Here is a 23,798-nt window from a genome sequence, read left to right as displayed (position 1 = left end):
TGACATCGAAAAAAATCAAATTGGAAACAGTTTTTTGGGCAGCAAAAATTCAGGCCAAAAAACTGAATTGTCGTATTTGATTTAAAAAACAGGAACAGAACCCGGAATACACTTTAAATTAGTTAGTAGATCAAAGTTTTGGTTTTCCTATGGTTTTAAGTATATTTTTGTTTGGGAGTGTAAGTGAAATCTTTAAAAGATTAGGGGTTTATCGTGATTTTCGGTATAGTTACGAACAACCGAATCGATTCTATGGAATGCTCTGTAGCCCATATATCTAAAAAAATTTATATGATACAAACTAACATTTCTAGACGATTATTATGACATCGAAAAAAATCAAATTGGAAACAGTTTTTTGGGCAGCAAAAATTCAGGCCGAAAAACTGAATTGTCGTATTTGATTTAAAAAACAGGAACAGAACCCGGAATACACTTTAAATTAGTTAGTAGATCAAAGTTTTGGTTTTCCTATGGTTTTAAGTATATTTTTGTTTGGGAGTGTAAGTGAAATTTTTAGAAAATAGGAGTTTAACGTGATTTTCGGTACAGTTACGAATAACCGAATCAATTCCAGGGAATGCTCTGTAGCCCAGATATCTAAAAAAAATTATATGATACGAACTAAAATTTCTAGACGATTATTATGACATCGAAAAAAATCAAATCAGAAACAGTTTTTTGTGCAGCGAAAATTGAGGCCGAAAAATTGAATTGTCGTAATTGATTTAAAAAACGTGAACAGAACCCGGAGTGCACTTTAAATTAGTTAGTAGATGAAACTTTTGGTTTTCTTATGGTTTTAAGTGTATTTTTGTTTGCGAGTATAAGTGAAATCTTCAGAAGATTTGGGTTTTAATGTGATTTTCGGTACAGTTACGAATAACCGAATCGATTTTAGGGAATGCTCTGTAGCCCAGATCTCTAAAAAAATTTATATGATACGAACTAAAATTTCTAGACGATTATTATGACATCGAAAAAAATCAAATCAGAAACAGTTTTTTTTGCAGCGAAAATTCAGGACGGAAAATCGAATTGTCGTAATTGATTTACAAAACGTGAACAAAACCCGGAGTGCACTTTAAATTAGTTAGTAGATGAAACTTTTGGTTTTCTTATGGTTTTAAGTGTATTTTTGTTTGCGAGTGTAAGTGAAATCTTTAGAAGATTTGGGGTTTAACGTGATTTTCGGTACAGTTACGAATAACGGAATCGATTTTAGGGAATGCTCTGTAGCCCAGATATCTAAAAAAATTTATATGATACGAACTAAAATTTCTAGACGATTATTATGACATCGGAAAAAATCAAATCAGAAACAGTTTTTTGTGCAGCGAAAATTCAGGTCGGAAAATCGAACTGTCGTAATTGATTTAAAAAACGTGAACAGAACCCAGAGTGCACTTTAACTTAGTTAGTAGATGAAACTTTTGGTTTTCTTATGGTTTTAAGTGTATTTTTGTTTCCGAGTGTAAGTGAAATCTTTAGAAGATTTGGGGTTTAACGTGATTTTCGGTACAGTTACGAATAACTGAATCAATTTTAGGGAATGCTCTGTAGCCCAGATATCTAAAAAAATTTATATGATACAAACTAAAATTTCTAGACGATTATTATGACATCAGAAAAAATCAAATCGGAAGAAGTTTTTTGTGCAGCGAAAATTCAGGCCGAAAAATCGAATTGTCGTATTTGATTTAAAAAACGGGAACAAAACCCGGAATACACTTTAAATTAATTAGTAGATCAAAGTTTTGGTTTTCCTATGGTTTTAAGTGTATCTTTGTTTGGGAGTGTAAGTGAAATCTTTAAAAGATTAGGGGTTTATCGTGATTTTCGGTATAGTTACGAACAACCGAATCGATTCTATGGAATGCTCTGTAGCCCATATATCTAAAAAAATTTATATGATACAAACTAAAATTTCTAGACGATTATTATGACATCGAAAAAAATCAAATTGGAAACAGTTTTTTGGGCAGCAAAAATTCAGGCCAAAAAACTGAATTGTCGTATTTGATTTAAAAAACAGGAACAGAACCCGGAATACACTTTAAATTAGTTAGTAGATCAAAGTTTTGGTTTTCCTATGGTTTTAAGTATATTTTTGTTTGGTAGTGTAAGTGAAATCTTTAAAAGATTAGGGGTTTATCGTGATTTTCGGTATAGTTACGAACAACCGAATCGATTCTATGGAATGCTCTGTAGCCCATATATCTAAAAAAATTTATATGATACAAACTAAAATTTCTAGACGATTATTATGACATCGAAAAAAATCAAATTGGAAACAGTTTTTTGTGTAGCGAAAATTCAGGCCGAAAAACTGAATTGTCGTATTTGATTTAAAAAACGGGAATAAAACCCGGAATACACTTTAAATTAATTAGTAGATCAAAGTTTTGGTTTTCCTATGGTTTTAAGTGTATCTTTGTTTGGGAGTGTAAGTGAAATCTTTAAAAGATTAGGGGTTTATCGTGATTTTCGGTATAGTTACGAACAACCGAATCGATTCTATGGAATGCTCTGTAGCCCATATATCTAAAAAAATTTATATGATACAAACTAAAATTTCTAGACGATTATTATGACATCGAAAAAAATCAAATTGGAAACAGTTTTTTGGGCAGCAAAAATTCAGGCCGAAAAACTGAATTGTCGTATTTGATTTAAAAAACAGGAACAGAACCCGGAATACACTTTAAATTAGTTAGTAGATCAAAGTTTTGGTTTTCCTATGGTTTTAAGTATATTTTTGTTTGGGAGTGTAAGTGAAATTTTTAGAAAATAGGAGTTTAACGTGATTTTCGGTACAGTTACGAATAACCGAATCAATTCCAGGGAATGCTCTGTAGCCCAGATATCTAAAAAAAATTATATGATACGAACTAAAATTTCTAGACGATTATTATGACATCGAAAAAAATCAAATCAGAAACAGTTTTTTGTGCAGCGAAAATTGAGGCCGAAAAATTGAATTGTCGTAATTGATTTAAAAAACGTGAACAGAACCCGGAGTGCACTTTAAATTAGTTAGTAGATGAAACTTTTGGTTTTCTTATGGTTTTAAGTGTATTTTTGTTTGCGAGTATAAGTGAAATCTTCAGAAGATTTGGGTTTTAATGTGATTTTCGGTACAGTTACGAATAACCGAATCGATTTTAGGGAATGCTCTGTAGCCCAGATCTCTAAAAAAATTTATATGATACGAACTAAAATTTCTAGACGATTATTATGACATCGAAAAAAATCAAATCAGAAACAGTTTTTTTTGCAGCGAAAATTCAGGACGGAAAATCGAATTGTCGTAATTGATTTACAAAACGTGAACAAAACCCGGAGTGCACTTTAAATTAGTTAGTAGATGAAACTTTTGGTTTTCTTATGGTTTTAAGTGTATTTTTGTTTGCGAGTGTAAGTGAAATCTTTAGAAGATTTGGGGTTTAACGTGATTTTCGGTACAGTTACGAATAACGGAATCGATTTTAGGGAATGCTCTGTAGCCCAGATATCTAAAAAAATTTATATGATACGAACTAAAATTTCTAGACGATTATTATGACATCGGAAAAAATCAAATCAGAAACAGTTTTTTGTGCAGCGAAAATTCAGGTCGGAAAATCGAACTGTCGTAATTGATTTAAAAAACGTGAACAGAACCCAGAGTGCACTTTAACTTAGTTAGTAGATGAAACTTTTGGTTTTCTTATGGTTTTAAGTGTATTTTTGTTTCCGAGTGTAAGTGAAATCTTTAGAAGATTTGGGGTTTAACGTGATTTTCGGTACAGTTACGAATAACTGAATCAATTTTAGGGAATGCTCTGTAGCCCAGATATCTAAAAAAATTTATATGATACAAACTAAAATTTCTAGACGATTATTATGACATCAGAAAAAATCAAATCGGAAGAAGTTTTTTGTGCAGCGAAAATTCAGGCCGAAAAATCGAATTGTCGTATTTGATTTAAAAAACGGGAACAAAACCCGGAATACACTTTAAATTAATTAGTAGATCAAAGTTTTGGTTTTCCTATGGTTTTAAGTGTATCTTTGTTTGGTAGTGTAAGTGAAATCTTTAAAAGATTAGGGGTTTATCGTGATTTTCGGTATAGTTACGAACAACCGAATCGATTCTATGGAATGCTCTGTAGCCCATATATCTAAAAAAATTTATATGATACAAACTAAAATTTCTAGACGATTATTATGACATCGAAAAAAATCAAATTGGAAACAGTTTTTTGGGCAGCAAAAATTCAGGCCAAAAAACTGAATTGTCGTATTTGATTTAAAAAACAGGAACAGAACCCGGAATACACTTTAAATTAGTTAGTAGATCAAAGTTTTGGTTTTCCTATGGTTTTAAGTATATTTTTGTTTGGGAGTGTAAGTGAAATCTTTAAAAGATTAGGGGTTTATCGTGATTTTCGGTATAGTTACGAACAACCGAATCGATTCTATGGAATGCTCTGTAGCCCATATATCTAAAAAAATTTATATGATACAAACTAACATTTCTAGACGATTATTATGACATCGAAAAAAATCAAATTGGAAACAGTTTTTTGGGCAGCAAAAATTCAGGCCGAAAAACTGAATTGTCGTATTTGATTTAAAAACAGGAACAGAACCCGGAATACACTTTAAATTAGTTAGTAGATCAAAGTTTTGGTTTTCCTATGGTTTTAAGTATATTTTTGTTTGGGAGTGTAAGTGAAATTTTTAGAAAATAGGAGTTTAACGTTATTTTCGGTACAGTTACGAATAACCGAATCAATTCCAGGGAATGCTCTGTAGCCCAGATATCTAAAAAAAATTATATGATACGAACTAAAATTTCTAGACGATTATTATGACATCGAAAAAAATCAAATCAGAAACAGTTTTTTGTGCAGCGAAAATTGAGGCCGAAAAATTGAATTGTCGTAATTGATTTAAAAAACGTGAACAGAACCCGGAGTGCACTTTAAATTAGTTAGTAGATGAAACTTTTGGTTTTCTTATGGTTTTAAGTGTATTTTTGTTTGCGAGTATAAGTGAAATCTTCAGAAGATTTGGGTTTTAATGTGATTTTCGGTACAGTTACGAATAACCGAATCGATTTTAGGGAATGCTCTGTAGCCCAGATCTCTAAAAAAATTTATATGATACGAACTAAAATTTCTAGACGATTATTATGACATCGAAAAAAATCAAATCAGAAACAGTTTTTTTTGCAGCGAAAATTCAGGACGGAAAATCGAATTGTCGTAATTGATTTACAAAACGTGAACAAAACCCGGAGTGCACTTTAAATTAGTTAGTAGATGAAACTTTTGGTTTTCTTATGGTTTTAAGTGTATTTTTGTTTGCGAGTGTAAGTGAAATCTTTAGAAGATTTGGGGTTTAACGTGATTTTCGGTACAGTTACGAATAACTGAATCAATTTTAGGGAATGCTCTGTAGCCCAGATATCTAAAAAAATTTATATGATACAAACTAAAATTTCTAGACGATTATTATGACATCAGAAAAAATCAAATCGGAAGAAGTTTTTTGTGCAGCGAAAATTCAGGCCGAAAAATCGAATTGTCGTATTTGATTTAAAAAACGGGAACAAAACCCGGAATACACTTTAAATTAATTAGTAGATCAAAGTTTTGGTTTTCCTATGGTTTTAAGTGTATCTTTGTTTGGGAGTGTAAGTGAAATCTTTAAAAGATTAGGGGTTTATCGTGATTTTCGGTATAGTTACGAACAACCGAATCGATTCTATGGAATGCTCTGTAGCCCATATATCTAAAAAAATTTATATGATACAAACTAAAATTTCTAGACGATTATTATGACATCGAAAAAAATCGAATTGGAAACAGTTTTTTGGGCAGCAAAAATTCAGGCCAAAAAACTGAATTGTCGTATTTGATTTAAAAAACAGGAACAGAACCCGGAATACACTTTAAATTAGTTAGTAGATCAAAGTTTTGGTTTTCCTATGGTTTTAAGTATATTTTTGTTTGGGAGTGTAAGTGAAATCTTTAGAAAATAGGAGTTTAACGTGATTTTCGGTACAGTTACGAATAACCTCATCGATTCCATGCGAATGCTCTGTAGCCCATATATCCAAAAAAAATTATATGATACGAACTAACATTTCTAGACGATTATTATGACATCGAAAAAAATCAAATCAGAAACAGTTTTTTGTGCAGCGAAAATTGAGGCCGAAAAATTGAATTGTCGTAATTGATTTAAAAACGTGAACAGAACCCGGAATACACTTTAAATTAGTTAGTAGATCAAAGTTTTGGTTTTCCTATGGTTTTAAGTATATTTTTGTTTGGGAGTGTAAGTGAAATTTTTAGAAAATAGGAGTTTAACGTTATTTTCGGTACAGTTACGAATAACCGAATCAATTCCAGGGAATGCTCTGTAGCCCAGATATCTAAAAAAAATTATATGATACGAACTAAAATTTCTAGACGATTATTATGACATCGAAAAAAATCAAATCAGAAACAGTTTTTTGTGCAGCGAAAATTGAGGCCGAAAAATTGAATTGTCGTAATTGATTTAAAAAACGTGAACAGAACCCGGAGTGCACTTTAAATTAGTTAGTAGATGAAACTTTTGGTTTTCTTATGGTTTTAAGTGTATTTTTGTTTGCGAGTATAAGTGAAATCTTCAGAAGATTTGGGTTTTAATGTGATTTTCGGTACAGTTACGAATAACCGAATCGATTTTAGGGAATGCTCTGTAGCCCAGATCTCTAAAAAAATTTATATGATACGAACTAAAATTTCTAGACGATTATTATGACATCGAAAAAAATCAAATCAGAAACAGTTTTTTTTGCAGCGAAAATTCAGGACGGAAAATCGAATTGTCGTAATTGATTTACAAAACGTGAACAAAACCCGGAGTGCACTTTAAATTAGTTAGTAGATGAAACTTTTGGTTTTCTTATGGTTTTAAGTGTATTTTTGTTTGCGAGTGTAAGTGAAATCTTTAGAAGATTTGGGGTTTAACGTGATTTTCGGTACAGTTACGAATAACTGAATCAATTTTAGGGAATGCTCTGTAGCCCAGATATCTAAAAAAATTTATATGATACAAACTAAAATTTCTAGACGATTATTATGACATCAGAAAAAATCAAATCGGAAGAAGTTTTTTGTGCAGCGAAAATTCAGGCCGAAAAATCGAATTGTCGTATTTGATTTAAAAAACGGGAACAAAACCCGGAATACACTTTAAATTAATTAGTAGATCAAAGTTTTGGTTTTCCTATGGTTTTAAGTGTATCTTTGTTTGGGAGTGTAAGTGAAATCTTTAAAAGATTAGGGGTTTATCGTGATTTTCGGTATAGTTACGAACAACCGAATCGATTCTATGGAATGCTCTGTAGCCCATATATCTAAAAAAATTTATATGATACAAACTAAAATTTCTAGACGATTATTATGACATCGAAAAAAATCGAATTGGAAACAGTTTTTTGGGCAGCAAAAATTCAGGCCAAAAAACTGAATTGTCGTATTTGATTTAAAAAACAGGAACAGAACCCGGAATACACTTTAAATTAGTTAGTAGATCAAAGTTTTGGTTTTCCTATGGTTTTAAGTATATTTTTGTTTGGGAGTGTAAGTGAAATTTTTAGAAAATAGGAGTTTAACGTGATTTTCGGTACAGTTACGAATAACCTCATCAATTCCAGCGAATGCTCTGTAGCCCAGATATCCAAAAAAAATTATATGATACGAACTAAAATTTCTAGACGATTATTATGACATCGAAAAAAATCAAATCAGAAACAGTTTTTTGTGCAGCGAAAATTGAGGCCGAAAAATTGAATTGTCGTAATTGATTTAAAAAACGTGAACAGAACCCGGAGTGCACTTTAAATTAGTTAGTAGATGAAACTTTTGGTTTTCTTATGGTTTTAAGTGTATTTTTGTTTGCGAGTATAAGTGAAATCTTCAGAAGATTTGGGTTTTAATGTGATTTTCGGTACAGTTACGAATAACCGAATCGATTTTAGGGAATGCTCTGTAGCCCAGATCTCTAAAAAAATTTATATGATACGAACTAAAATTTCTAGACGATTATTATGACATCGAAAAAAATCAAATCAGAAACAGTTTTTTTTGCAGCGAAAATTCAGGACGGAAAATCGAATTGTCGTAATTGATTTACAAAACGTGAACAAAACCCGGAGTGCACTTTAAATTAGTTAGTAGATGAAACTTTTGGTTTTCTTATGGTTTTAAGTGTATTTTTGTTTGCGAGTGTAAGTGAAATCTTTAGAAGATTTGGGGTTTAACGTGATTTTCGGTACAGTTACGAATAACTGAATCGATTTTAGGGAATGCTCTGTAGCCCAGATATCTAAAAAAATTTATATGATACGAACTAAAATTTCTAGACGATTATTATGACATCGGAAAAAATCAAATCAGAAACAGTTTTTTGTGCAGCGAAAATTCAGGTCGGAAAATCGAACTGTCGTAATTGATTTAAAAAACGTGAACAGAACCCAGAGTGCACTTTAAATTAGTTAGTAGATGAAACTTTTGGTTTTCTTATGGTTTTAGGTGTATTTTTGTTTCCGAGTGTAAGTGAAATCTTTAGAAGATTTGGGGTTTAACGTGATTTTCGGTACAGTTACGAATAACTGAATCAATTTTAGGGAATGCTCTGTAGCCCAGATATCTAAAAAAATTTATATGATACAAACTAAAATTTCTAGACGATTATTATGACATCAGAAAAAATCAAATCGGAAGAAGTTTTTTGTGCAGCGAAAATTCAGGCCGAAAAATCGAATTCTCGTAATTGATTTAAAAAACGTGAACAGAACCCGGTATACACTTTAAATTAGTTAGTAGATCAAAGTTTTTGTTTTCCTATGGTTTTAAGTGTATTTTTGTTTGGGAGTGTAAGTGAAATCTTTAAGAGATTAGGGGTTTATCGTGATTTTCGGTATAGTTATGAACAACCGAATCGATTCTATGGAATGCTCCGTAGCCCAGATATGTAAAAAAATTTATACGATACAAACTAAAATTTCTAGGCGATTATTCTGACATAGAAAAAAATCAAATTGGAAACAGTTTTTTGTGCAGCGAAAATTCAGGCCGAAAAACTGAATTGTCGTATTTGATTTAAAAAACGGGAACAAAACCCGGAATACACTTTAAATTAGTTAGTAGATCAAAGTTTTGGTTCTCCTATGGTTTTAAGTATATTTTTGTTTGGGAGTGTAAGTGAAATTTTTACAAAATAAGAGTTTAATGTGATTTTCGGTACAGTTACGAATAACCGAATCAATTCCAGGGAATGCTCTGTAGCCCAGATATCTAAAAAAATTTATATGATACGAACTAAAATTTCTAGACGATTATTATGATAATGAAAAAAATCAAATCAGAAACAATTTTTTATGCTGCAAAAATTCAGGTCGATAAACTGAATTGTCGTAATTGATTTACAAAACGTGAACAGAACCCGGAGTGCACTTTAAATTAGTTAGTAGATGAAACTTTTGGTTTTCTTATGGTTTTAAGTGTATTTTTGTTTGCGAGTATAAGTGAAATCTTCAGAAGATTTGGGGTTTAACGTGATTTTCAGTACAGTTACGAATAACCGAATCGATTTTAGGGAATGCTCTGTAGCCCAGATATCTAAAAAAATTTATGTGATACAAACTAAAATTTCTAGACGATTATTATGACATCAGAAAAAATCAAAACGGAAGAAGTTTTTTGTGCAGCGAAAATTCAGGCCGAAAAATTGAATTGTCGTAATTGATTTAAAAAACATGAACAGAACCCGGTATGCACTTTAAATTAGTTAGTAGATCAAAGTTTTTCTTTTCCTATGGTTTTAAGTGTATTTTTGTCTGGGAGTGTAAGTGAAATCTTTAAAAGATTAGGGGTTTATCGTGATTTTCGGTATAGTTACGAACAACCGAATCGATTCTATGGAATGCTCTGTAGCGCAGATATCTAAAAAAATTTATATGATACAAACTAAAATTTCTAGACGATTATTATGACATCAGAAAAAATCAAATCGGAAGAAGTTTTTTGTGCAGCGAAAATTCAGGCCGAAAAATCGAATTGTCGTAATTGATTTAAAAAACGTGAACAGAACCCGGTATACACTTTAAATAAGTTAGTAGATCAAAGTTTTTGTTTTCCTATGGTTTTAAGTGTATTTTTGTTTGGGAGTGTTAGTGAAATCTTTAAAAGATTAGGGGTTTATCGTGATTTTTGGTATAGTTACGAACAACCGAATCGATTCTATGGAATGCTCTGTAACCCAGATATCTAAAAAAATTTATATGATACAAACTAAAATTTCTAGACGATTATTATGACATCGAAAAAAATCAAATTGGAAACAGTTTTTTGTGCAGCGAAAATTCAGGCCGAAAAACTGAATTGTCGTATTTGATTTAAAAAACGGGAATAAAACCCGGAATACACTTTAAATTAATTAGTAGATCAAAGTTTTGGTTTTCCTATGGTTTTAAGTGTATCTTTGTTTGGGAGTGTAAGTGAAATCTTTAAAAGATTAGGGGTTTATCGTGATTTTCGGTATAGTTACGAACAACCGAATCGATTCTATGGAATGCTCTGTAGCCCATATATCTAAAAAAATTTATATGATACAAACTAAAATTTCTAGACGATTATTATGACATCGAAAAAAATCAAATTGGAAACAGTTTTTTGGGCAGCAAAAATTCAGGCCGAAAAACTGAATTGTCGTATTTGATTTAAAAAACAGGAACAGAACCCGGAATACACTTTAAATTAGTTAGTAGATCAAAGTTTTGGTTTTCCTATGGTTTTAAGTATATTTTTGTTTGGGAGTGTAAGTGAAATTTTTAGAAAATAGGAGTTTAACGTGATTTTCGGTACAGTTACGAATAACCGAATCAATTCCAGGGAATGCTCTGTAGCCCAGATATCTAAAAAAAATTATATGATACGAACTAAAATTTCTAGACGATTATTATGACATCGAAAAAAATCAAATCAGAAACAGTTTTTTGTGCAGCGAAAATTGAGGCCGAAAAATTGAATTGTCGTAATTGATTTAAAAAACGTGAACAGAACCCGGAGTGCACTTTAAATTAGTTAGTAGATGAAACTTTTGGTTTTCTTATGGTTTTAAGTGTATTTTTGTTTGCGAGTATAAGTGAAATCTTCAGAAGATTTGGGTTTTAATGTGATTTTCGGTACAGTTACGAATAACCGAATCGATTTTAGGGAATGCTCTGTAGCCCAGATCTCTAAAAAAATTTATATGATACGAACTAAAATTTCTAGACGATTATTATGACATCGAAAAAAATCAAATCAGAAACAGTTTTTTTTGCAGCGAAAATTCAGGACGGAAAATCGAATTGTCGTAATTGATTTACAAAACGTGAACAAAACCCGGAGTGCACTTTAAATTAGTTAGTAGATGAAACTTTTGGTTTTCTTATGGTTTTAAGTGTATTTTTGTTTGCGAGTGTAAGTGAAATCTTTAGAAGATTTGGGGTTTAACGTGATTTTCGGTACAGTTACGAATAACGGAATCGATTTTAGGGAATGCTCTGTAGCCCAGATATCTAAAAAAATTTATATGATACGAACTAAAATTTCTAGACGATTATTATGACATCGGAAAAAATCAAATCAGAAACAGTTTTTTGTGCAGCGAAAATTCAGGTCGGAAAATCGAACTGTCGTAATTGATTTAAAAAACGTGAACAGAACCCAGAGTGCACTTTAACTTAGTTAGTAGATGAAACTTTTGGTTTTCTTATGGTTTTAAGTGTATTTTTTTTTCCGAGTGTAAGTGAAATCTTTAGAAGATTTGGGGTTTAACGTGATTTTCGGTACAGTTACGAATAACTGAATCAATTTTAGGGAATGCTCTGTAGCCCAGATATCTAAAAAAATTTATATGATACAAACTAAAATTTCTAGACGATTATTATGACATCAGAAAAAATCAAATCGGAAGAAGTTTTTTGTGCAGCGAAAATTCAGGCCGAAAAATCGAATTCTCGTAATTGATTTAAAAAACGTGAACAGAACCCGGTATACACTTTAAATTAGTTAGTAGATCAAACTTTTGGTTTTCTTACGGTTTTAAGTGTATTTTTGTTTGCGAGTATAAGTGAAATCTTCAGAAGATTTGGGGTTTAACGTGATTTTCAGTACAGTTACGAACAACCGAATCGATTCTATGGAATGCTCTGTAGCCCATATATCTAAAAAAATTTATATGATACAAACTAAAATTTCTAGACGATTATTATGACATCGAAAAAAATCAAATTGGAAACAGTTTTTTGGGCAGCAAAAATTCAGGCCAAAAAACTGAATTGTCGTATTTGATTTAAAAAACAGGAACAGAACCCGGAATACACTTTAAATTAGTTAGTAGATCAAAGTTTTGGTTTTCCTATGGTTTTAAGTATATTTTTGTTTGGGAGTGTAAGTGAAATCTTTAAAAGATTAGGGGTTTATCGTGATTTTCGGTATAGTTACGAACAACCGAATCGATTCTATGGAATGCTCTGTAGCCCATATATCTAAAAAAATTTATATGATACAAACTAACATTTCTAGACGATTATTATGACATCGAAAAAAATCAAATTGGAAACAGTTTTTTGGGCAGCAAAAATTCAGGCCGAAAAACTGAATTGTCGTATTTGATTTAAAAACAGGAACAGAACCCGGAATACACTTTAAATTAGTTAGTAGATCAAAGTTTTGGTTTTCCTATGGTTTTAAGTATATTTTTGTTTGGGAGTGTAAGTGAAATTTTTAGAAAATAGGAGTTTAACGTTATTTTCGGTACAGTTACGAATAACCGAATCAATTCCAGGGAATGCTCTGTAGCCCAGATATCTAAAAAAAATTATATGATACGAACTAAAATTTCTAGACGATTATTATGACATCGAAAAAAATCAAATCAGAAACAGTTTTTTGTGCAGCGAAAATTGAGGCCGAAAAATCGAATTGTCGTAATTGATTTAAAAAACGTGAACAGAACCCGGAGTGCACTTTAAATTAGTTAGTAGAAGAAACTTTTGGTTTTCTTATGGTTTTAAGTGTATTTTTGTTTGCGAGTATAAGTGAAATCTTCAGAAGATTTGGGTTTTAATGTGATTTTCGGTACAGTTACGAATAACCGAATCGATTTTAGGGAATGCTCTGTAGCCCAGATCTCTAAAAAAATTTATATGATATGTACTAAAATTTCTATACGATTATTATGACATCGGAAAAAATCAAATCAGAAACAATTTTTTGTGCAGCGAAAATTCAGGCCGGAAAATCGAATTGTTGTAATTGATTTAAAAAACGTGAACAGAACCCGGAGTGCACTTTAAATTAGTTAGTAGATCAAACTTTTGGTTTTCTTACGGTTTTAAGTGTATTTTTGTTTGCGAGTATAAGTGAAATCTTCAGAAGATTTGGGGTTTAACGTGATTTTCAGTACAGTTACGAATAACCGAATCGATTTTAGGGAATGCTCTGTAGCCCAGATATCTAAAAAAATTTATATGATACAAACTAAAATTTCTAGATGATTATTATGACATAAGAAAAAATCAAATCGGAAGAAGTTTTTTGTGCAGCGAAAATTCAGGTCGAAAAACCGAATTGTCGTAATTGATTTAAAAAACGTGAACAGAACCCGGTATACACTTTAAATTAGTTAGTAGATCAAAGGTTTTGTTTTCCTATGGTTTTAAGTGTATTTTTGTTTGGGAGTGTTAGTGAAATCTTTAAAAGATTAGGGGTTTATCGTGATTTTCGGTATAGTTACGAATAATCGAATCGATTCTATGGAATGCTCTGTAGCCCAGATATCAAAAACAATTTATATGATACAAACTAAAATTTCTAGACGATTATTATGACATCGAAAAAAATCAAATTGAAAACAGTTTTTTGTGCAGCGAAAATTCAGGCCGAAAAACTGAATTGTCGTATTTGATTTAAAAAAAGGGAACAAAACCCGGAATACACTTTAAATTAGTTAGTAGATCAAAGTTTTGGTTTTCCTATGGTTTTAAGTGTATTTTTGTTTGGGAGTGTAAGTGAAATCTTTAAAAGATTAGGGGTTTATCGTTATTTTAGGTATAGTTACAAACAACCGAATCGATTCTATGGAATGCTCTGTAGCCCAGATATCTAAAAAATTTATATGATACAAACTAAAATTTCTAGATGATTATTATAACATCGAAAAAAATGAAATTGGAAATAGTTTTTTGTGCAGCGAAAATTCAGGCCGAAAAACTGAATTGTCGTATTTGATTTAAAAAACGGGAACAGAACCCGAAATACAGTTTAAATTAGTTAGTAGATCAAAGTTTTGGTTTTCCTATGGTTTTAAGTATATTTTTGTTTGGGAGTGTAAGTGAAATTTTTAGAAAATAGGAGTTTAACGTGATTTTCGGTACAGTTACGAATAACCGAATCACTTCCAAGGAATGCTCTGTAGCCCAGATATCTAAAAAAATTTATATGATACGAACTAAAATTTCTAGACGATTATTATGAAATCGGAAAAAATCAAATCAGAAACAGTTTTTTGTGCAGCGAAAATTCAGGTCGGAAAATCGAATTGTCGTAATTGATTTAAAAAACGTGAACAGAACCCGGAGTGCACTTTAAATTAGTTAGTAGATGAAACTTTTGGTTTTCTTATGGTTTTAAGTGTATTTTTGTTTGTGAGTGTAAGTGAAATCTTCAGAAGATTTGGGGTTTAACGTGATTTTCGGTACAGTTACGAATAATCGAATCGATTTTAGGGAATGCTCTGTAGCCCAAATATCTAAAAAAATTTATATGATACAAACTAAAATTTCTAGACGATTATTATGACATCAGAAAAAATCAAATCGGAAGAAGTTTTTTGTGCTGCGAAATTTTAGGCCGAAAAATCGAATTGTCGTAATTGATTTAAAAAACGTGAACAGAACCCGGAATACACTTTAAATTAGTTAGTAGATCAAAGTTTTGGTTTTCCTATGGTTTTAAGTATATTTTTGTTTGGGAGTGTAAGTGAAATTTTTAGAAAATAAGAGTTTAACGTGATTTTTGGTACAGTTACGAATAACCGAATCAATTCCAGGGAATGCTCTGTAGCCCAGATATCTACAAAAAATTATATGATACGAACTAAAATTTCTAGACGATTATTATGATAATGAAAAAAATCAAATCAGAAACAGTTTTTTGTGCTGCAAAAATTCAGGTCGATAAACTGAATTGTCGTAATTGATTTAAAAAATCTGGACAGAACCTGGAGTGCACTTTAAATTAGTTAGTAGATGAAACTTTTGGTTTTCTTATGGTTTTAATTGTATTTTTGTTTGCGAGCGTAAGTGAAATCTTCAGAAGATTTGGGGTTTAACATGATTTTCAGTACAGTTAGGAATAACCGAATCGATTTTAGGGAATGCCTTGTAGCCCAGATATCTAAAAAAATTTATATGATCCGAACTAAAATTTCTAGACGATTATTATGACATCAGAAAAAATCAAATCGGAAGAAGTTTTTTGTGCAGCGAAAATTCAGGCCGAAAAATCGAATTGTCGTAATTGATTTAAAAATCGTGAACAGAACCCGGTATGCACTTGAAATTAGTTAGTAGATCAAAGTTTTTGTTTTCCTATGGTTTTAAGTGTATTTTTGTTTGGGAGTGTAAGTGAAATCTTTAAAAGATTAGGGGTTTATCGTGATTTTCGGTATAGTTACGAACAACCGAATCGATTCTATGGAATGCTCTGTAGCCCAGATATCTAAAAAAATTTATATGATACAAACTAAAATTTCTAGACGATTATTATGACATCGAAAAAAATCAAATTGGAAACAGTTTTTTGTGCAACGAAAATTCAAGCCGAAAAACTGAATTGTCGTATTTGATGTAAAAAACGGGAACAGAACCCGGAATACACTTTAAATTAGTTAGTAGATCAAAGTTTTGGTTTTCCTATGGTTTTAAGTATATTTTTGTTTGGGAGTGTAAGTGAAATTTTTAGAAAATGGGAGTTTAACGTGATTTTCGGTACAGTTACGAATAACCGAATCAATTCCAGGGAATGCTCTGTAGCCCAGATATCTAAAAAAATTTATATGATACGAACTAAAATTTTAGACGATTATTATGATAATGAAAAAAATCAAATCAGAAACAGTTTTTTGTGCTGCAAAAATTCAGGTCGATAAACTGAATTGTCGTAATTGATTGAAAAATCTGGACAGAACCCTGAATACATTTTAAATTTGTTAGTAGATCAAACTTTTGGTTTTCCTATGGTTTTAAGTATATTTTTGTTTGGGAGTGTATGTGAAATCTTTAGAAGATTAGGGTTTAACGTGATTTTCTGTATAGTTACGAATAATCGAGTCGATTCTAGGGAATGCTCTGTAGCGCAGATTGTAACACCCCCGCTCCAAGATCTGCCCAAGAAGAGGTGCTACGAGAAATATAAAATAAACTAACTGATAAATTGCAATTTGATACCAAAAATAAATATCTCAATCAATTGAGATATAACTCCGAATCTACAAAAACTGAAAATCATAAACTACATCTAAGGGAAAATCCCTAAACTGGAATATAAAATAAATCTAAACTGGTCAAACACTAACTAATAAACTAACAACTCCCAGACATATTTGGTCTTGAGCGGCTCCACATACACACACTACTGGACACTGCTGCTAGGCCCCACATCTGGTACTGCCCCACTAGGACCTGAAATGGTGAAGAGTACAAGGTGAGCTACAAAGCTCAGCAAGTAATAAACTGAAAAGAATAACTGAAGCTGAATCGAAGAATATTGATGCTGATAAAATACTTACTGAACTTGTACTGAGAGATATAATAATCACTGGATAGCATTTACAAGATGTAATGCACATAAACTGTAACTAAATGTAGGTATGCAACTTTGGCACATAGGCCCACATAACTGTAATACATACCTGACTGATCTGAGTCCTGCAAACATAAAAACTGGAAGCACATACTTTAGGCAATATGCCCCTAGCTCCCTGGTCGATATCAGGCGAGTGACACACAAACTGAAACTAAAAACTGGTGGGATCCCCGCAGACTAGCCGCCTGGCGCGCATAATGCAATGCTCACATACATGCTAACACACGATATGTAGTGCTCCATAGAAAGTCATGCTCAATGCTCATACCAAGATGTATGCACATAAACTCACAAAATAATGCTGATCATGTCAAATTAAATGCTATACATGTAATCTGATTCAATATATTTGAATACAAGGATTTACTCTTATTTCCCTTTGAATTGCAATATTTTCTGACATTTATTTAATTATTTAATTACTTTATTTATTGCAACTTGAAGACTTCCCATGGGGGTCACCCATCATAAAATTACCCCAACCCAAGCACACTTAACTTTGGGGTTTCGAAGATAATGGAACCAAATAAGAGAAAAGATGGAATTTCGGTGTGAGTGTTATACACCCTAGGCCTATTGGGATATGAATTTCACACATCCGGATATGAGAGATGAATTGAATGGAATTGTGAGAGACATCCGGATGAGTAAGGACCCATCCGGATACAAGACACATGAGCTTTGGGATAAGTTGTGAGAGACATCCGGATGTGCAAAGACCCATCCGGATATGAGACACAAACATATTTGGACAAATCCAGATACAACTCAAGGTATCCGGATATCACACTCAAAAAGCCTTAGACTCATCCGGATACGACACAAAGCATCCAGATGTTACTCATAGATAACTTAGACACATCCGAATACGACTCAAAGCATCCGGATACTACTCTTAATCACTGTTGGACACATCCGGATACAAAAATAAAGCATCCGGATACTACTAGACCATCCGGATATGAACAAAATCTATCCGGATGTCACTCACATAAATATTTTTGAACCATCCGGATAGCCTCTAGCCTATCCGGATGCTACTCACAAACTCTGAAAAATCTATCCGGATATGATGGAACCTATCCGAATGTTTGCAACTTTTAAACCCAGAGACGAACGCTCACAGAGACTCTGTTCTTGATTCAATCTTAACAAAACTACACCATTCCGAATAAAATCTTGGGAAAACAAATCCCAATTGACATGAAACAACTTTAGGAATGATTTAATGATCATATTTAATGGAATCGCTATAAGGGAAACATGCATGAACTGATATACATATACTGTGAACGCATATATATACATATAGCGTATCTGTAACTGGAACGACAGCAACTTGATAAACAATTTGGAATAACTGATATTGAACACTAATATACTCCCGTAAGGAAAGGATTACAAGGAGAAGAACTTGCCTTGGTATTGATCAGATCGACGCTTTCAACGAAGATCTCCTTATGCCAAGACACTGATGCAACTTCTTCCTTCTTCTGTTCTTCACGCGGCGTGAAGAAAGGCTAATAAGGCTATACATATATACATATGTCTATAGGTAACCTAATGCCCATCTCTCACTCTCCTACTTGAACTTGGATTCCTTCTCCTACCTTATCTTGGAGACTTCCAATTCCCATGCACGCTCGGTTTCCCTCAATTCCCTTAATCACAATAACTCCATTTAATAATTAAATGCTAATATCAAATCCTTAAATGACCAACATGTCCTTGCATTTAATTTTTACAATAATTAAATATAATTAAATGCTATTTTCTCAATTAAAATCTCTAAATTCCTACATTAACAATTAATTCGCAAAAATCCTCCAAACAAAACTAATTAAGAAATTCAATAATTTCTAAAAAAAATCTAAACCCTCAAATGGGTCGTTACACAGATATTTAAAAAAATTTATATGATAAGAACTAAAATTTCTAGACGATTATTATGACATTGGAAAAAATCAAATCGGAAACAGTTTTTTGTACAGCGAAAATTCAGGCCGAAAAACTGAATCGTCGTAATTGATTTAAATAAACTGAACAGAACTTGGAATACACTTTAAATTAGTTAGTAGATCAAACTTTTAGTATTCCTATGGTTTTAAGTGTATTTTTGATTGGGAGTGTTAATGAAATCTTTAGAAGATTAGGAGTTTAAAGTGACTTTCGGTACAGTTACGAATAACCGAATCGATTCTTGGGAATGCTCTCTGTAACCCAGATATCTAAAACAATTTATATGATAAGAACTAAAATTTCAAGACGATTATTATGACATTGGAAAAAATCAAATCGGAAACAGTTTTTTGTGCACCGAAAATTCAGATCGAAAAACTGAATTGTCGTAATTGATTTAAATAAAGCGAACAGAACTCGGAATACACTTTAAATTAATTAGTAGATCAAACTTTTGCTTTTCCTATGGTTTTAAGTGTATTTTTGTTAGGGAGTGTAAGCGAAATCTTTAGAAGATTAGGGGTTTAACGTGATTTTCGGTACAGTTACAAATAACCGAATCGATTTTAGGGAATGCTCCATAGCCTAGAAATCTAAAAAAAATTAGATGATACGAACTAAAATTTTTGGAAGATTATTATGACATCGGAAAAAATCAAATCGGAAATAGGTTTTTGTGTAGTGAAAACTTATGCCGAAAAAAGGAATCGTCGTAATTGATTCAAAAAAAGTAAACAGAACCCGGAATACACTTTAAATTAGTTAGTAAAACAAATTTTTAGTATTCCTATGGTTTTAACTGTATTTTTGTTTGGGAGTGTTAGTGAAATCTTTAGAAGATTAGGGGTTTAAAGTGATTTTCGGTACAGTTACGAATAGCCGAATCGATTCTTGGGAATGCTCTCTGTAACCCAGATATCCAAAAAATTTTATATGATAAGAACTAAAATTTCAAGACGATTATTATGACATCGAAGAAAATCAAATCGGAAACAGTTTTTTATGCACCGAAAATTCAGATCAAAAAACTGAATTATCGTAATTGATTTAAATAAAGAGAACAGAACTCGGAAGACACTTTAAATTAGTTAGTAAATCAAACTTTTGGTTTTCCCATGGTTTTAAGTGTATTTTTGTTAGGGAGTGTAAGCGAAATCTTTAGAAGATTAGGGGTTTAACGTGATTTTCGGTACAGTTACAAATAACCGAATCGATTTTAGGGAATGCTCCGTAGCCTAGATATCTAAAAAAAATTAAATGATACGAACTAAAATTTTTGGAAGATTATTATTACATCGAAAAAAATGAAATCGGAAACAGTCTTTTGTGCAACGAAAATTCAGGACAAAAAACTGAATTGTCGTATTTGATTTAAGAAAAGCGAACAGAACCAGGAATACACTTTAAATTAGTTATTAGATCAAACTTTTGTTTTTCCTATGGTTTTAAATGTATTTTTCTTTTGGAGTGTAAGTGAAATCTTTAGAAGATTAGAGGTTGATCGTGATGTTCGGTACAGTTATGAACAATCGAATCGATTCCATGGAATGCCCTGTAGCCCAGATAGCTAAAAAAATTTATATGATAAGAACTAAAATTTCTAGACGATTATTATGACATCAGAAAAAATCAAATCGGAAACAGTTTTTTGTGTAGCGAAAATTCAGGCCGAAAAATCGAATCGTCGTAATTGATTTAAAAAAAGCGAACGAGACCCGGAGTACACTTTAAATTAGTTAGTTGATCAAACTTTTTGTTTTCCTATGGTTTTAAGTGTATTTTTGTTTGGGAGTATAAGTGAAATCTTTAAAAGATTATGGGTTTAACGTGATTTTCGATACTGTTACGAATAATCGAATCGATTCTAGGGAAAGCTCTGTAGCTCAGATATCTAGAAAAATTTATATGATACGAACTAAAATTTCTAGACGATTATTACGACATCGGAAAAAATCAAATCAGAAACAGTTTTTTGTGCAGCGAAAATTTTGTATGAAAAACTAAATCGTCGTAATTGAAATATAAAAAGGGAACAAAACACGTAATACACTTTAAATTAGTTAGTAGATCAAACATTTGGTTTTCCTATGGTTTTTATTGTATTTTTGTTCGGGAGTGTAAGTGAAATCTTTAAAAGATTAGGGTTTTAACGTGATTTTCGGTACAGTTATGAATAACCGAATCGATTCCAGGGAATGCTCTCTAGCCCAGATATCTAATAAAATTTATATGATACGAACCAAAATTTCTAGATGATTATTATGACATCGGAAAAAATCAAATCGAAAACAATTTTTTGTGCACCGAAAATTCCGATCGAAAAACCAAATTGTCGTAATTGATTTAAATAAAGCGAACAGAACTCGGAATACACTTTATATTACTTAGTAGATCAAACTTTTGGTTTTCCTATGGTTTTAAGTGTATTTTTGTTAGGGAGTGTAAGCGAAATCTTTAGAAGATTAGGGGTTTAACGTGATTTTCGGTACAGTTACAAATAACCGAATCGATTTTAGGGAATGCTCCGTAGCCTAGATATCTAAAAAAAAATAGATGATACGAACTAAAATTTTTGGAAGATTATTATGACCTCGGAAAAAATCAAATCGGAAATAGGTTTTTGTGGAGTGAAAATTCATGCCGAAAAATCGAATCGTCGTAATTGATTTAAAAAAAGTGAACAGAACCCGGAATACACTTTAAATTAGTTAGTAGATCAAACTTTTAGTATTCCTATGGTTTTAAGTGTATTTTTGTTTGGGAGTGTTAGTGAAATCTTTAGAAGATTAGGGGTTTAAAGTGATTTTCGGTACAGTTACGAATAACCGAATCGATTCTATGGAATGCTCTCTGTAACCCAGATATCTAAAAAATTTATATGATAAGAATTAAAATTTCAAGACGATTATTAAGACATCGAAAAAAATCAAATCGGAAACAGTTTTTTGTGCACCGAAAATTCAGATCGAAAAATCGAATTGTCGTAATTGATTTAAATAAAGCGAACAGAACTCGGAATACACTTTAAATTACTTGGTAGATCAAACTTTTGGTTTTCCTATGGTTTTAAGTGTATTTTTGTTAGGGAGTGTAAGCGAAATCTTTAGAAGATTAGGGGTTTAACGTGATTTTCGGTACAGTTACAAATAACCGAATCGATTTTAGGGAATGCTCCGTAGCCTAGATATCTAAAAAAAAATAGATGATACGAACTAAAATTTTTGGAAGATTATTATGACCTCGGAAAAAATCAAATCGGAAATAGGTTTTTGTGGAGTGAAAATTCATGCCGAAAAATCGAATCGTCGTAATTGATTTAAAAAAAGTGAACAGAACCCGGAATACACTTTAAATTAGTTAGTAGATCAAACTTTTAGTATTCCTATGGTTTTAAGTGTATGTTTGTTTGGGAGTGTTAGTGAAATCTTTAGAAGATTAGGAAAGTGATTTTCGGTACAGTTACGAATAACAGAATCGATTCTTGGGAATGCTCTCTGTAACCCAGATATCAAAAAAAATTTATATGATAAGAACTAAAATTTCAAGAGGATTATTATGACATTGGAAAAAATCAAATCGGAAACAGTTTTTTGTGCACCGAAAATTCAGATCGAAAAATTGAATTGTCGTAATTGATTTAAATAAAGCGAACAGAACTCGGAATACACTTTATATTACTTAGTAGATCAAACTTTTGGTTTTCCTATGGTTTTAAGTGTATTTTTGTTAGGGAGTGTAAGCGAAATCTTTAGAAGATTAGGGGTTTAACGTGATTTTCGGTACAGTTACAAATAACCGAATCGATTTTAGGGAATGCTCCGTAGCCTAGATATCTAAAAAAAATTAGATGATACAAACTAAAATTTTTGGAAGATTATTATGACATCGGAAAAAATCAAATCGGAAATAGGTTTTTGTGCAATGAAAATTCATGCCGAAAAATCGAATCCTCGTAATTGATTTAAAAAAAGTGAACAGAACCCGAAACACACTTTAAATTAGTTAGTAGATCAAACTTTTAGTATTCCTATGGTTTTAAGTGTATTTTTGTTTAGGAGTGTTAGTGAAATCTGTAGAAGATTAGGGGTTTAAAGTGATTTTCGGTACAGTTACGAATAACCGAATCGATTCTTGGGAATGCTCTCTCTAACCCAGATATCGAAAAAAATTTATATGATAAGAACTAAAATTTCAAGACGATTATTATTACATCGGAAAAAATCAAATCGGAAACAGTTTTTTGTCCACCGAAAATTTAGATCGAAAAATCGAATTGTCGTAATTGATTTAAATAAAGCGAACAGAATTCGGAATACACTTTAAATTACTTAGTAGATCAAACTTTTGGTTTTCCTATGGTTTTAAGTGTATTTTTGTTAGGGAGTGTAAGCGAAATCTTTAGAAGATTAGGGGTTTAACGTGATTTTCGGTACAGTTACAAATAACCGAATCGATTTTAGGGAATGCTCCGTAGCCTAGATATCTAAAAAAAAATAGATGATACGAACTAAAATTTTTGGAAGATTATTATGACCTCGGAAAAAATCAAATCGGAAATAGGTTTTTGTGGAGTGAAAATTCATGCCGAAAAATCGAATCGTCGTAATTGATTTAAAAAAAGTGAACAGAACCCGGAATACACTTTAAATTAGTTAGTAGATCAAACTTTTAGTATTCCTATGGTTTTAAGTGTATTTTTGTTTGGGAGTGTTAGTGAAATCTTTAGAAGATTAGGGGTTTAAAGTGATTTTCGGTACAGTTATGAATAACCGAATTGATTCTTGGGAATGCTCTCTGTAACCCAGATATCTAAAAAATTTATATGATAAGAATTAAAATTTCAAGACGATTATTAAGACATCGGAAAAAATCAAATCG

Source organism: Diospyros lotus, chromosome 6, assembly GCF_014633365.1.
Source record: "Diospyros lotus cultivar Yz01 chromosome 6, ASM1463336v1, whole genome shotgun sequence".
NCBI lineage: Eukaryota > Viridiplantae > Streptophyta > Magnoliopsida > Ericales > Ebenaceae > Diospyros > Diospyros lotus.
This window is presented reverse-complemented; position numbering follows the sequence as displayed.